Source organism: Equus caballus, chromosome 26 (genome assembly GCF_041296265.1).
Source record: "Equus caballus isolate H_3958 breed thoroughbred chromosome 26, TB-T2T, whole genome shotgun sequence".
Classification (NCBI taxonomy): Eukaryota; Metazoa; Chordata; class Mammalia; order Perissodactyla; family Equidae; genus Equus; species Equus caballus.
In genome coordinates this window covers 2714656-2730297 of record NC_091709.1, presented here as the reverse complement: position 1 = coordinate 2730297, position 15642 = coordinate 2714656, and positions in this window count along the sequence as shown.

Sequence of the window (15642 nt, the reverse complement as noted above, 5' to 3'; positions counted from 1 at the left end):
CCGACAGGTGTTTCCACAGTGTCCGCCAAGTGGTACTGGCGTAGTTGGCAGGTGATTTTGGCATGACCGGCAGGTGGTTGCAGCAAGCCCGGCAGGTGATTCCGAAGTGTTCCCCAACTGGTTGTGGCGTAGCCGGAAGGTGATTTCTGCGTGTCAGGCAGGTGGTTCTGGCGAGTCGAGCAGGTGGTTCCGGCGTGCTCGGCAGGTGCTTCCGGGGTCATTGGCACGTGGTTCTGGCATATCTGAGAGGTGGTTCCGGCATGCCCGGCAGGTGATTCCGGAGTGTTCGCCAAGTGTTTCCGGCGTAGCCGGCAGGTGATTTTGCATGTCCAGCGGTCGTTCCGGCGGGTCGAGCCGGTGGTTCCGGCGTGTCCGGCAGGTGGTTCCGGTCTGTCCGGCAGGTGGTTCTGTGGTGTCCGGCACGAGGTTCAGTCTGAGAGGCTGTGCCGGCATGCCCCTCACGTGATTCCGGCTTGTCCCCGAAGTGGTGCTGGTGTAGCGGGCAGGTGATTTTGGCGTGTCCGGCAGGTGGTTCAGGCGAGTTGAGCAGGTGGTTGCGACGTGCTCGGCGGGTGCTTCTGGCGTCTCCGGCACGTGTTTCTGGCACATCTGACTGGTGGTTCCGGCATGCCCAAAAGTTGATTCCGGTCTGTCCGGTAGGTGGTTCCAGCGTGCCTGGCACGTGGTTCTGGTACGTGTCAGAGGTGGTTGCGTATGCCCAACAGGTGATTCCGGACTGTCCGCCACGTGCTTCTGGCACGTCTGAGAGGTGGTTCCAACATGCCCGGCAGGTCATTTCGGAGAGTCGTCCAAGTGGTTCTGGCGTAGCCCGCAGGTGATTTTGGCGTGTCCGGCAGGTGGTTCCGCCATGCTCGGCAGGTGGTTCAGGCATGGCTGTCACGTGGTTCCAGTCTGTGCAGGACGTTTTTCCAGCTTCTCCGGCAGGTGGTTCTGGTACATCTGAGAGGTGGTTCCGCCATGGCTGGCAGGTGATCCCGGACTGTGCCCCAGGTGGTTCTGGCATAGCCAGCAGTTGATGTTGGCCTGTCCGGCAGGTGGTTCCAGCGAGTCGAACAGGTGGCTCCGGCGTTCTTGGCAGGTGGTTCCGGTCTGTCCGGTAGGTGTTTCCGGAGTGTCCGGCACGTGCTTCCGGCACGTCTGAGAGGTGGTTCCGGCATGCGCGGCAGGTGATTCCAGAGTGTCCGCCGGGTGGTTCTGGCATACCCGGCAGGTGATTTTGGCGTGTCCGGCAGGTGTTTCTGGCGAGTCGAGCAGGTGGCTCCGGCATGCTCGGCAGGTGCTTCCGGCGTCTCCGGCACTTGGTTCTGGTGTGTCTGAGAGCTGGTTCCGGCATGTCCGGCAGATGATTCCGGAGTGTCCGCCAAGTGGTTCTGGCATACCCAGCAGGTGATTTTGGCGTGTCAGGGAGGTGGTACCGGTGAATCGAGCAGGTGGTTCCGGCGTGCTCAGCAGGTTGTTCAGGCGGTTCTGGCAGGTGGTATCCGTCTGTTCGGGGTGTGGTTCCAGCATCTCATGAACACGTTTCTGGCACGTCTGAGATGTGGTTCCAGTCGGCCCGACAGGTGTTTCCGCAGTGTCCGCCAAGCGGTTCTGGCGTAGTTGGCAGGTGATTTTGGCATGACTGGCAGGTGGTTCCAGCAAGCCTGGCAGGTGATTCCAAAGTGTTCACCAACTGGTTGTGGCGTAGCCGGCAGGTGATTTTTGCGTGATCGGCAGGTGGTTCTGGCGAGTCGAGCAGGTGGTTCCGGCGTGCTCGGCTGGTGCTTCCGGGGTCATTGGCACGGGGTTCTGGCATGTCTGAGAGGTGGTTCCTGCATGGCCGGCAAGTGATTCCGGAGTGTTCGCCAAGTGGTTCTGGCATAGTCGGCAGGTGATTTTGGCATGTCCGGCAGGTGGTTCAGGCGAGTTGAGCAGGTGGTTCCAACGTGCTTGGCAGGTGCTTCCGGCGTCTCCGGCACGTGTTTCTGGCACATCTGACAGGTGGTTCCGGCATGCCCGAAAGGTGATTCCGGTCTGTCCGGTAGGTGGTTCCAGCCTGCACGGCATGTGGTTCTGGTACGTCTCAGAGGTGGTTGCGCATGCCCAACAGGTGATTCCGGACTGTCTGCCACATGGTTCTGGCACGTCTGAGAGGTGGTTCCGGCATGCGCGGCAGGTCATCCCAGAGAGTCCTCCAAGTGGTTCTGGCATAACACGCAGGTGATTTTGGCGTGTCTGGCAGGTTGTTCCGTTGTGCTTGGCAGGTGGTTCAGGCTTGGCCGGCAGGTGGTTCCAGACTGTCCAGGACGTGTTTCCAGCTTCTCCGGCAGGTGGTTCTGGTACGTCTGAGAGGTGGTTCCGCCATGGCTGGCAGGGGATTCCGGACCGTCCCCCAGGTGGTTCTGGCATAGCCAGCAGTTGATATTGGCCTGTCCGGCAGGTGGTTCCAGCGAGTCGAACAGGTGGCTCCGGCGTGCTCGGCAGGTGGTTCCGGTCTGTCCGGTAGGTGATTCCAGCGTGTCCGGCACGTGCTTCCGGCACGTCGGAGAGGTGGGTCCAGCATGCGCGACAGGTGATTTCGGAGTGTCCGCCAGGTGGTTCTGGCGTACCCGGCAGGTGATTTTGGCGTGTCCGCCAGGTGTTTCTGGCGAGTCGAGCAGGTGGCTCCGGCATGCTCGGCAGGTGCTTCCGGCATCTCCGGCACGTGGTTCGGGTGTGTCTGAGAGCTGGTTCCGGCATGTCCGGCAGATGATTCCGGAGTGTCCGCCAAGTGGTTCTGGCATACCCGGCTGGTGATTTGGGCATGTCAGGTAGGTGGTTCCGGCGAGTCGAGCAGGTGGCTCCGGCGTGCTCGGCAGGTTGTTCAGACGGGTCTGGCAGGTGTTTTCCGTCTGTTCGGGGTGTGGTTCCAGCATCTCATGCACATGGTTCTGGCACGTCTGAGATGTGGTTCCGGCCGGCCCGACAGGTGTTTCCACAGTGTCCGCCAAGTGGTACTGGCGTAGTTGGCAGGTGATTTTGGCATGACCGGCAGGTGGTTCCAGCAAGCCCGGCAGGTGATTCCGAAGTGTTCCCCTACTGGTTGTGGCGTAGCCGACTGGTGATTTTTGCGTGTCCGGCAGGTGGTTCTGGCGAGTCGAGCAGGTGGTTCCGGCGTGCTCGGCAGGTGCTTCCGGGGTCATTGGCACGTGGTTCTGGCATATCTGAGAGGTGGTTCCGGCATGCCCGGCAGGTGATTCCGGAGTGTTCGCCAAGTGTTTCCGGCGTAGCCGTCAGGTGATTTTGCATGTCCAGCGGTCGTTCCGGAGGGTCGAGCCGGTGGTTCCGGCGTGTCCGGCAGGTGGTTCCGGTCTGTCCGGCAGGTGGTTCTGTGGTGTCCGGCACGAGGCTCAGTCTGAGAGGCTGTGCCGGCATGCCCCTCACGTGATTCCGGCTTGTCCCCGAAGTGGTGCTGGTGTAGCGGGCAGGTGATTTTGGCGTGTGCGGCAGGTGGTTCAGGCGAGTTGAGCAGGTGGTTGCGACGTGCTCGGCAGGTGCTTCCGGCGTCTCCGGCACGTGTTTCTGGCACATCTGACTGGTGGTTCCGGCATGCCCAAAAGCGAATTCCGGTCTGTCCGGTAGGTGGTTCCGGCGTGCACGGCACGTGGTTCTGGTACGTCTCAGAGGTGGTTGCGTATGCCCAACAGGTGATTCCGGACTGTCCGCCACGTGCTTCTGGCACGTCTGAGAGGTGGTTCCAACATGCCCGGCAGGTCATTTCGGAGAGTCGTCCAAGTGGTTCTGGCGTAGCCCGCAGGTGATTTTGGCGTGTCCGGCAGGTGGTTCCGCCGTGCTCGGCAGGTGGTTCCGGTCTGTCCGGCAGGTGGTTCTGTGGTGTCCGGCACGAGGTTCAGTCTGAGAGGCTCTGCCGGCATGCCCCTCACGTGATTCCGGCTTGTCCCCGAAGTGGTGCTGGTGTAGCGGGCAGGTGATTTTGGCGTGTCCGGCAGGTGGTTCCGGCGTGCTCGGCAGGTGGTTCAGGCAAGGCCGTCACGTGGTTCCAGTCTGTCCAGGACGTGTTTCCAGCTTCTCCGGCAGGTGGTTCTGGTACGTCTGAGAGGTGGTTCCGCCATGGCTGGCAGGTGATAGCGGACTGTCCCCCAGGTGGTTCTGGAATAGCCAGCAGTTGATGTTGGCCTGTCCGGCAGGTGGTTCCAGCCAGTCGAACAGGTGGCTCCGGCGTTCTTGGCAGGTGGTTCCGGTCTGTCCGGTAGGTGTTTCCGGAGTGTCCGGCACGTGCTTCCGGCACGTCTGAGAGGTGGTTCCGGCATGCGCGGCAGGTGATTCCGGAGTGTCCGCCGGGTGGTTCTGGCATACCCGGCAGGTGATTTTGGCGTGTCCGGCAGGTGTTTCTGGCGAGTCGAGCAGGTGGCTCCGGCATGCTCGGCAGGTGCTTCCGGCATCTCCGGCACGTGGTTCGGGTGTGTCTGAGAGCTGGTTCCGGCATGTCCGGCAGATGATTCCGGAGTGTCCGCCAAGTGGTTCTGGCATACCCGGCTGGTGATTTGGGCATGTCAGGTAGGTGGTTCCGGCGAGTCGAGCAGGTGGCTCCGGCGTGCTCGGCAGGTTGTTCAGACGGGTCTGGCAGGTGTTTTCCGTCTGTTCGGGGTGTGGTTCCAGCATCTCATGCACATGGTTCTGGCACGTCTGAGATGTGGTTCCGGCCGGCCCGACAGGTGTTTCCACAGTGTCCGCCAAGTGGTACTGGCGTAGTTGGCAGATGATTTTGGCATGACCGGCAGGTGGTTCCAGCAAGCCCGGCAGGTTATTCCGAAGTGTTCCCCAACTGGTTGTGGCGTAGCCGGCAGGTGATTTTTGCGTGTCCGGCAGGTGGTTCTCGCGAGTTGAGCAGGTGGTTCCGGAATGCTCGGCAGGTGCTTCCGGGGTCATTGGCACGTGGTTCTGGCATATCTGAGAGGTGGTTCCGGCATGCCCGGCAGGTGATTCCAGAGTGTTCGCCAAGTGTTTCCGGCGTAGCCGGCAGGTGATTTGGCATGTCCAGCGGTCGTTCCGGCGGGTCGAGCCGGTGGTTCCGGCGTGTCCGGCAGGTGGTTCCGGTCTGTCCGGCAGGTGGTTCTGTGGTGTCCGGCACGAGGTTCAGTCTGAGAGGCTGTGCCGGCATGCCCCTCACGTGATTCCGGCTTGTCCCCGAAGTGGTGCTGGTGTAGCGGGCAGGTGATTTTGGCGTGTCCGGCAGGTGGTTCAGGCGAGTTGAGCAGGTGGTTGCGACGTGCTCGGCAGGTGCTTCCGGCGTCTCCGGCACGTGTTTCTGGCACATCTGACTGGTGGTTGCGGCATGCCCAAATGTTGATTCCGGTCTGTCCGGTAGGTGGTTCCGGCGTGCACGGCACGTGGTTCTGGTACGTCTCAGAGGTGGTTGCGTATGCCCAACAGGTGATTCCTGACTGTCCGCCACGTGCTTCTGGCACGTCTGAGAGGTGGTTCCGACATGCCCGGCAGGTCATTTCGGAGAGTCGTCCAAGTGGTTCTGGCGTAGCCCACAGGTGATTTTGGCGTGTCCGGCAGGTGGTTCCGCCGTGCTCTGCAGGTGGTTCAGGCATGGCCGTCACGTGGTTCCAGTCTGTCCAGGACGTGTTTCCAGCTTCTCCGGCAGGTGGTTCTGGTACGTCTGAGAGGTGGTTCCGCCATGGCTGGCAGGTGATCCCGGACTGTCCCCCAGGTGGTTCTGGCATAGCCAGCAGTTGATATTGGCCTGTCCGGCAGGTGGTTCCATTGCTGGGAGCCGTGGCTACATCATTTGATCGGCTGTTTGACAGGGTCCAGCCGATTAACGCCGAGGGGTGCAGGGCCGCCCCTTGGTGAAGAATAACCGGCCAGCCCCTCACACAGTTCTGAAACCTGTGCTGCTTCTAATTGCCCTTCATTCCTTTTCCTTTCTTAACCTCCAGTTTTCACTCCTTTGGGTGGCTGCTTGGGAGGCACTACCTCCTGGGAAAATTAGATATAGTAAGAGAATGTGACCACCTGCAGGTAACTTTCAAGATATTTTTCAGTTAATTAATGGAGGAGCACACAGTCCCATTTGAGACAATCAGAAAGGAATCCTGCCCAGATAAGATGTCGAATTAGGTTTATGGCCTCTGTCTGCTTAATGTTTCCTTCTCCCTCCAGTTCTTTGTCTAAATATACATATGCATCGTCCTTCTACGTTTGTTGGTTAATTGGTTGATCAAGAAGTATCTATATATTATTCTTGACCTTCTGCTTTCTGTTAAAATGTTATAGAGGTTTTCTCCTAAAAGCAATAAATAATAAATAATTGGTGAGTAGAAGGGCCGAGGGGTGCAAGAATGCCCCTCGGTGAAGAATGGCCGGCCAACACCCCCGATATTTTCTGAATTATATGCATGCTTTCTATAAAGGTTATGTGTATACTTATTTCTCTTTTTTATTCTTGAAGATATATAGTTTAGTTTAGCTTTTCAGCCCTTTACTTTACTAACAATATGATACATTCTCCGGCAGTGTACTTAAGGGACCGTTAGCTCTACAATCTAAAAGACAAAGGAATGCTTCCAGCCCCTAAAGGGCACGAAAAAGTAAAGATGTTTAACTGCCCGCTGAGAATGCAGATAGCCCTGGGGATAAGACACCCTGGAGTCGCCTTTTGTTCCCATTAACCATCTACACTAATGGCGTAAATGATTGAGGGAGGCAGGGATGGCTCCACCAGGATGTAACCAGACGGGCTGCTGTCCTGTCCGGAGGCCTGGACCTTCTCTCTTTGATTTAACTTTACCATGAATTACAACAGACGCCTAGGTACCTATCTCCTTTAGCTTAGAGACAACAAACACTAGTTAATTGCAGAGAAGCCGATCATTAACCTTATGCTCTATAGAATGGAATGCTAATAAATATTCTTGTGCTCGTTTCTTACTTCCTTATCTCTCTGAGAATATTTGTAAAACTATTTCTGTACTAATCCTGAAAAATATATAAACGACACTTGTGCACAGTAAAGTCGGACTTGCTAACACCAACCCAAGTCTCACATCCCATTTATTTTCCCCTTCCCTCATCGCGCCGACGCCGTCCATCCCTCAGGAACCTGGACTCCGCCGGGGCGGGACCCCGGCATTCCAGCGAGTCGAACAGGTGGCTCCGGCGTTCTTGGCAGGTGGTTCCGGTCTGTCCGGTAGGTGTTTCCGGCGTGTCTGGCACGTGCTTCCGGCACGTCTGAGAGGTGGTTCCGGCATGCGCGGCAGGTGATTCCGTAGTGTCCGCCAGGTGGTTCTGGCATACCCGGCAGGTGATTTTGGCGTGTCCGGCAAGTGTTTCTGGCGAGTCGAGCAGGTGGCTCCGGCATGCTCGGCAGGTGCTTCCGGCGTCTCCAGCATTTGGTTCTGGTGTGTCTGAGAGCTGGTTCCGGCATGTCCGGCAGATGATTCCGGAGTGTCCGCCAAGTGGTTCTGGCATACCCAGCAGGTGATTTTGGCGTGTCAGGGAGGTGGTTCCGGCGTGCTCAGCAGGTGGTTCAGGCGGTTCTGGCAGGTGGTAGCCGTCTGTTCGGGGTGTGGTTCCAGCATCTCATGAACACGTTTCTGGCACGTCTGAGATGTGGTTCCAGCCGGCCCGACAGGTGTTTCCGCAGTGTCCGCCAAGCGGTTCTGGCGTAGTTGGCAGGTGATTTTGGCATGACCGGCAGGTGGTTCCAGCAAGCCTGGCAGGTGATTCCAAAGTGTTCACCAACTGGTTGTGGCGTAGCCGGAAGGTGATTTTTGCGTGATCGGCAGGTGGTTCTGGCGATTCGAGCAGGTGGTTCCGGCGTGCTCGGCTGGTGCTTCCGGGGTCATTGGCACGGGGTTCTGGCATGTCTGAGAGGTGGTTCCTGCATGCCCGGCAAGTGATTCCGGAGTGTTCGCCAAGTGGTTCTGGCATAGTCGGCAGGTGATTTTGGCATGTCCGGCAGGTGGTTCAGGCGAGTTGAGCAGGTGGTTCCAACGTGCTTGGCAGGTGCTTCCGGCGTCTCCGGCACGTGTTTCTGGCACATCTGACAGGTGGTTCCGGCATGCCCGAAAGGTGATTCCAGTCTGTCCGGTAGGTGGTTCCAGCCTGCACGGCATGTGGTTCTGGTACGTCTCAGAGGTGGTTGCGCATGCCCAACAGGTGATTCCGGACTGTCCGCCACATGGTTTTGGCACGTCTGAGAGGTGGTTCCGGCATGCCCGGCAGGTCATCCCAGAGAGTCCTCCAAGTGGTTCTGGCATAACACGCAGGTGATTTTGGCGTGTCTGGCAGGTTGTTCCGTTGTGCTTGGCAGGTGGTTCAGGCTTGGCCGGCAGGTGGTTCCAGACTGTCCAGGACGTGTTTCCAGCTTCTCCGGCAGGCGGTTCTGGTACGTCTGAGAGGTGGTTCCGCCATGGCTGGCAGGTGATTCCGGACCGTCCCCCAGGTGGTTCTGGCATAGCCAGCAGTTAATATTGGCCTGTCCGGCAGGTGGTTCCAGCGAGTCGAACAGGTGGCTCCGGCGTGCTCGGCAGGTGGTTCCGGTCTGTCCGGTAGGTGATTCCGGTGTTTCCGGCACGTGCTTCCGGCACGTCTGAGAGGTGGTTCCGGCATGCGCGACAGGTGATTTCGGAGTGTCCGCCAGGTGGTTCTGGCGTAGCCGGCAGGTGATTTTGGCATGTCAGGTAGGTGGTTCCGGCGAGTCGAGCAGGTGGCTCCGGCGTGCTCGGCAGGTTGTTCTGACGGGTCTGGCAGGTGTTTTCCGTCTGTTCGGGGTGTGGTTCCAGCATCTCATGCACATGGTTCTGGCACGTCTGAGATGTGGTTCCGGCCGGCCCGACAGGTGTTTCCACAGTGTCCGCCAAGTGGTACTGGCGTAGTTGGCAGGTGATTTTGGCATGACCGGCAGGTGGTTCCAGCAAGCCCGGCAGGTGATTCCGAAGTGTTCCCCAACTGGTTGTGGCGTAGCCGGCAGGTGATTTTTGCGTGTCCGGCAGGTGGTTCTGGCGAGTCGAGCAGGTGGTTCCGGCGTGCTCGGCAGGTGATTCCGGGGTCATTGGCACGTGGTTCTGGCATATCTGAGAGGTGGTTCCGGCATGCCCGGCAGGTGATTCCGGAGTGTTCGCCAAGTGTTTCCGGCGTAGCCGGCAGGTGATTTTGCATGTCCAGCGGTCGTTCCGGCGGGTCGAGCCGGTGGTTCCGGCATGTCCGGCAGGTGGTTCCGGTCTGTCCGGCAGGTGGTTCTGTGGTGTCCGGCACGAGGTTCAGTCTGAGAGGCTGTGCCGGCATGCCCCTCACGTGATTCCGGCTTGTCCCCGAATTGGTGCTGGTGTAGCGGGCAGGTAATTTTGGCGTGTCCGGCAGGTGGTTCAGGCGAGTTGAGCAGGTGGTTGCGACGTGCTCGGCAGGTGCTTCCGGCGTCTCCGGCACGTGTTTCTGGCACATCTGACTGGTGGTTCCAGCATGCCCAAAAGTTGATTCCTGTCTGTCCGGTAGGTGGTTCCGGCGTGCACGGCACGTGGTTCTGGTACGTCTCAGAGGTGGTTGAGTATTCCCAACTGGTGATTCCGGACTGTCCGCCACGTGCTTCTGGCACGTCTGAGAGGTGGTTCCAACATGCCCGGCGGGTCATTTCGGAGAGTCGTCCAAGTGGTTCTGGCGTAGCCCGCAGGTGATTTTGGCGTGTCCGGCAGGTGGTTCCGCCGCGCTCGGCAGGTGGTTCAGGCATGGCCGTCACGTGGTTCCAGTCTGTCCAGGACGTGTTTCCAGCTTCTCCGGCAGGTGGTTCTGGTATGTCTGAGAGGTGGTTCCGCCATGGATGGCAGGTGATCCCGGAATGTCCCCCAGGTGGTTCTGGCATAGCCAGCAGTTGATATTGGCCTGTCCGGCAGGTGGTTCCAGCGAGTCGAACAGGTGGCTCCGGCGTTCTTGGCAGGTGGTTCCGGTCTGTCCGGTAGGTGTTTCCGGAGTGTCTGGCACGTGCTTCCGGCACGTCTGAGAGGTGGTTCCGGCATGAGCGGCAGGTGATTCCGTAGTGTCCGCCAGGTGATTCTGGCGTACCCGGCAGGTGATTTTGGTGTGTCCGGCAGGTGTTTCTGGCGAGTCGAGCAGGTGGCTCCGGCATGCTCGGCAGGTGCTTCCGGCGTCTCCGGCACTTGGTTCTGGTGTGTCTGAGAGCTATTTCCGGCGTATCCGGCAGATGATTCCAGAGTGTCCACCAAGTGGTTCTGGCATACCCAGCAGGTGATTTTGGCGTGTCAGGGAGGTGGTACCGGTGAGTCGAGCAGGTGGTTCCGGCGTGCTCAGCAGGTGGTTCAGGCGGTTCTGGCAGGTGGTATCCGTCTGTTCGGGGTGTGGTTCCAGCATCTCATGAACACGTTTCTGGCACGTCTGAGATGTGGTTCCAGCCGGCCCGACAGGTGTTTCCGCAGTGTCCGCCAAGCGGTTCTGGCGTAGTTGGCAGGTGATTTTGGCATGACTGGCAGGTGGTTCCAGCAAGCCTGGCAGGTGATTCCAAAGTGTTCACCAACTGGTTGTGGCGTAGCCGGCAGGTGATTTTTGCGTGATCGGCAGGTGGTTCTGGCGAGTCAAGCAGGTGGTTCCGGCGTGCTCGGCTGGTGCTTCCGGGGTCATTGGCACGGGTTTCTGGCATGTCTGAGAGGTGGTTCCTGCATGGCCGGCAAGTGATTCCGGAGTGTTCGCCAAGTGGTTCTGGCATAGTCGGCAGGTGATTTTGGCATGTCTGGCAGGTGGTTCAGGCGAGTTGAGCAGGTGGTTCCAACGTGCTTGGCAGGTGCTTCCGGCGTCTCCGGCACGTGTTTCTGGCACATCTGACAGGTGGTTCCGGCATGCCGGAAAGGTGATTCCGGTCTGTCCGGTAGGTGGTTCCAGCCTGCACGGCATGTGGTTCTGGTACGTCTCAGAGGTGGCTGCGTATGCCCAACAGGTGATTCCGGACTATCCGCCACATGGTTCTGGCACGTCTGAGAGGTGGTTCCGCCATGGCTGGCAGGTGATTCCGGACCGTCCCCCAGGTGGTTCTGGCATAGCCAGCAGTTAATATTGGCCTGTCCGGCAGGTGGTTCCAGCGAGTCGAACAGGTGGCTCCGGCGTGCTCGGCTGGTGGTTCCGGTCTGTCCGGTAGGTGATTCCGGTGTTTCCGGCACGTGCTTCCGGCACGTCTGAGAGGTGGTTCCGGCATGCGCGACAGGTGATTTCGGAGTGTCCGCCAGGTGGTTCTGGCGTAGCCGGCAGGTGATTTTGGCATGTCAGGTAGGTGGTTCCGGCGAGTCGAGCAGGTGGCTCCGGCGTGCTCGGCAGGTTGTTCAGACGGGTCTGGCAGGTGTTTTCCGTCTGTTCGGGGTGTGGTTCCAGCATCTCATGCACATGGTTCTGGCACGTCTGAGATGTGGTTCCGGCCGGCCCGACAGGTGTTTCCACAGTGTCCACCAAGTGGTACAGGCGTAGTTGGCAGGTGATTTTGGCATGACCGGCAGGTGGTTCCAGCAAGCCCGGCAGGTGATTCCGAAGTGTTCCCCAACTGGTTGTGGCGTAGCCGGCAGGTGATTTTTGCGTGTCCGGCAGGCGGTTCTGGCGAGTCGAGCAGGTGGTTCCGGCGTGCTCGGCAGGTGATTCCGGGGTCATTGGCACGTGGTTCTGGCATATCTGAGAGGTGGTTCCGGCATGCCCGGCAGGTGATTCCGGAGTGTTCGCCAAGTGTTTCCGGCGTAGCCGGCAGGTGATTTTGCATGTCCAGCGGTCGTTCCGGCGGGTCGAGCCGGTGGTTCCGGCATGTCCGGCAGGTGGTTCCGGTCTGTCCGGCAGGTGGTTCTGTGGTGTCCGGCACGAGGTTCAGTCTGAGAGGCTGTGCCGGCATGCCCCTCACGTGATTCCGGCTTGTCCCCGAATTGGTGCTGGTGTAGTGGGCGGGTAATTTTGGCGTGTCCGGCAGGTGGTTCAGGCGAGTTGAGCAGGTGGTTGCGACGTGCTCGGCAGGTGCTTCCGGCGTCTCCGGCACGTGTTTCTGGCACATCTGACTGGTGGTTCCGGCATGCCCAAAAGTTGATTCCGGTCTGTCCGGTAGGTGGTTCCGGCGTGCACGGCACGTGGTTCTGGTACGTCTCAGAGGTGGTTGCGTATGCCCAACAGGTGATTCCGGACTGTCCGCCACGTGCTTCTGGCACGTCTGAGAGGTGGTTCCAACATGCCCTGCAGGTCATTTCGGAGAGTCGTCCAAGAGGTTCTGGCGTAGCCTGCAGGTGATTTTGGCGTGTCCGGCAGGTGGTTCCGCCGTGCTCGGCAGGTGGTTCAGGCATGGCCGTCACGTTGTTCCAGTCTGTCCAGGACGTGTTTCCATCTTCTCCGGCAGGTGGTTCTGGTACGTCTGAGAGGTGGTTCCGCCATGGCTGGCAGGTGATCCCGGACTGTCCCCCAGGTGGTTCTGGCATAGCCAGCAGTTGATATTGGCCTGTCCGGCAGGTGGTTGCAGCGAGTCGAACAGGTGGCTCCGGCGTTCTTGGCGGGTGGTTCTGGTCTGTCCGGTAGGTGTTTCCGGCGTGTCTGGCACGTGCTTCCAGCACGTCTGAGAGGTGGTTCCGGCATGCGCGGCAGGTGATTCCGTAGTGTCCGGGAGGTGGTTCTGGCATACCAGGCAGGTGATTTTGGCGTGTCCGGCAGGTGTTTCTGGCGAGTCGAGCAGGTGGCTCCGGCGTGCTCGGCAGGTGCTTCCGGGGTCATTGGCACGTGGTTCTGGCATATCAGAGAGGTGGTTCCGGCATGCCCGGCAGGTGATTCCGGAGTGTTCGCCAAGTGTTTCCGGCGTAGCCGGCAGGTGATTTTGCATGTCCAGCGGTCGTTCCGGCGGGTCGAGCCGGTGGTTCCGGCATGTCCGGCAGGTGGTTCCGGTCTGTCCGGCAGGTGGTTCTGTGGTGTCCGGCACGAGGTTCAGTCTGAGAGGCTGTGCCGGCATGCCCCTCACGTGATTCCGGCTTGTCCCCGAATTGGTGCTGGTGTAGTGGGCGGGTAATTTTGGCGTGTCCGGCAGGTGGTTCAGGCGAGTTGAGCAGGTGGTTGCGACGTGCTCGGCAGGTGCTTCCGGCGTCTCCGGCACGTGTTTCTGGCACATCTGACTGGTGGTTCCGGCATGCCCAAAAGTTGATTCCGGTCTGTCCGGTAGGTGGTTCCGGCGTGCACGGCACGTGGTTCTGGTACGTCTCAGAGGTGGTTGCGTATGCCCAACAGGTGATTCCGGACTGTCCGCCACGTGCTTCTGGCACGTCTGAGAGGTGGTTCCAACATGCCCTGCAGGTCATTTCGGAGAGTCGTCCAAGAGGTTCTGGCGTAGCCTGCAGGTGATTTTGGCGTGTCCGGCAGGTGGTTCCGCCGTGCTCGGCAGGTGGTTCAGGCATGGCCGTCACGTTGTTCCAGTCTGTCCAGGACGTGTTTCCATCTTCTCCGGCAGGTGGTTCTGGTACGTCTGAGAGGTGGTTCCGCCATGGCTGGCAGGTGATCCCGGACTGTCCCCCAGGTGGTTCTGGCATAGCCAGCAGTTGATATTGGCCTGTCCGGCAGGTGGTTGCAGCGAGTCGAACAGGTGGCTCCGGCGTTCTTGGCGGGTGGTTCTGGTCTGTCCGGTAGGTGTTTCCGGCGTGTCTGGCACGTGCTTCCAGCACGTCTGAGAGGTGGTTCCGGCATGCGCGGCAGGTGATTCCGTAGTGTCCGGGAGGTGGTTCTGGCATACCAGGCAGGTGATTTTGGCGTGTCCGGCAGGTGTTTCTGGCGAGTCGAGCAGGTGGCTCCGGCGTGCTCGGCAGGTGCTTCCGGGGTCATTGGCACGTGGTTCTGGCATATCAGAGAGGTGGTTCCGGCATGCCCGGCAGGTGATTCCGGAGTGTTCGCCAAGTGTTTCCGGCGTAGCCGGCAGGTGAATTTGCATGCCCAGCGGTCGTTCAGGCGGGTCGAGTCGGTGGTTCCGGCGTTTCCGGCAGGTGGTTCCGATCTCCGGCAGGTGGTTCTGTGGTGTCCGGCACGAGGTTCAGTCTGAGAGGCTGTGCCGGCATGCCCCTCACGTGATTCCGGCTTGTCCCCGAAGTGGTGCTGGTGTAGCGGGCAGGTGATTTTGGCGTGTCCGGCAGGTGGTTCAGGCGAGTTGAGCAGGTGGTTGCGACGTGCTCGGCAGGTGCTTCCGGCGTCTCCGGCACGTGTTTCTGGCACATCTGACTGGTGGTTCCGGCATGCCCAAAAGTTGATTCCGGTCTGTCCGTTAGGTGGTTCCGGCATGCACGGTACGTGGTTCTGGTACGTGTCAGAGGTGGTTGCGTATGCCCAACAGGTGATTCCGGACTGTCCGCCACATGGTTCTGGCACGTCTGAGAGGTGGTTCCGGCATGCCCGGCAGGTCATCCCAGAGAGTCCTCCAAGTGGTTCTGGCATAACACGCAGGTGATTTTGGCGTGTCTGGCAGGTTGTTCCGTTGTGCTTGGCAGGTGGTTCAGGCTTGGCCGGCAGGTGGTTCCAGACTGTCCAGGACGTGTTTCCAGCTTCTCCGGCAGGTGGTTCTGGTACGTCTGAGAGGTGGTTCCGCCATGGCTGGCAGGTGATTCCGGACCGTCCCCCAGGTGGTTCTGGCATAGCCAGCAGTTAATATTGGCCTGTCCGGCAGGTGGTTCCAGCCAGTCGAACAGGTGGCTCCGGCGTGCTCGGCAGGTGGTTCCGGTCTGTCCGGTAGGTGATTCCGGCGTGTCCGGCACGTGCTTCCGGCACGTCGGAGAGGTGGTTCCGGCATGCGCGACAGGTGATTTCGGAGTGTCCGCCAGGTGGTTCTGGCGTACCCGGCAGGTGATTTTGGCGTGTCCGGCAGGTGTTTCTGGCGAGTCGAGCAGGTGGCTCCGGCATGCTCGGCAGGTGCTTCCGGCGTCTCCGGCACGTGGTTCTGGTGTGTCTGAGAGCTGGTTCCGGCATGTCCGGCAGATGGTTCCGGAGTGTCCGCCAAGTGGTTCTGGCATACCCGGCTGGTGATTTGGGCATGTCAGGTAGGTGGTTCTGGCGAGTCGAGCAGGTGGCTCCGGCGTGCTCGGCAGGTTGTTCAGACGGGTCTGGCAGGTGTTTTCCGTCTGTTCGGGGTGTGGTTCCAGCATCTCATGCACATGGTTCTGGCACGTCTGAGATGTGGTTCCGGCCGGCCCAACACGTGTTTCCACAGTGTCCGCCAAGTGGTACTGGCGTAGTTGGCAGGTGATTTTGGCATGACCGGCAGGTGGTTCCAGCAAGCCCGGCAGGTGATTCCGAAGTGTTCCCCAACTGGTTGTGGCGTAGCCGGCAGGTGATTTTTGCGTGTCCGGCAGGCGGTTCTGGCGAGTCGAGCAGGTGGTTCCGGCGTGCTCGGCAGTTGCTTCCGGGGTCATTGGCACGTGGTTCTGGCATATCTGAGAGGTGGTTCCGGCATGCCCGGCAGGTGATTCCGGAGTGTTCGCCAAGTGTTTCCGGCATAGCCGGCAGGTGATTTTGCATGTCCAGCAGTCGTTCCGGCAGGTCGAGCCGGTGGTTCCGGCATGTCCGGCAGGTGGTTCCAGTCTGTCCGGCAGGTGGTTCTGTGGTGTCCGGCACGAGGTTCAGTCTGAGAGGCTGTGCCGGCAT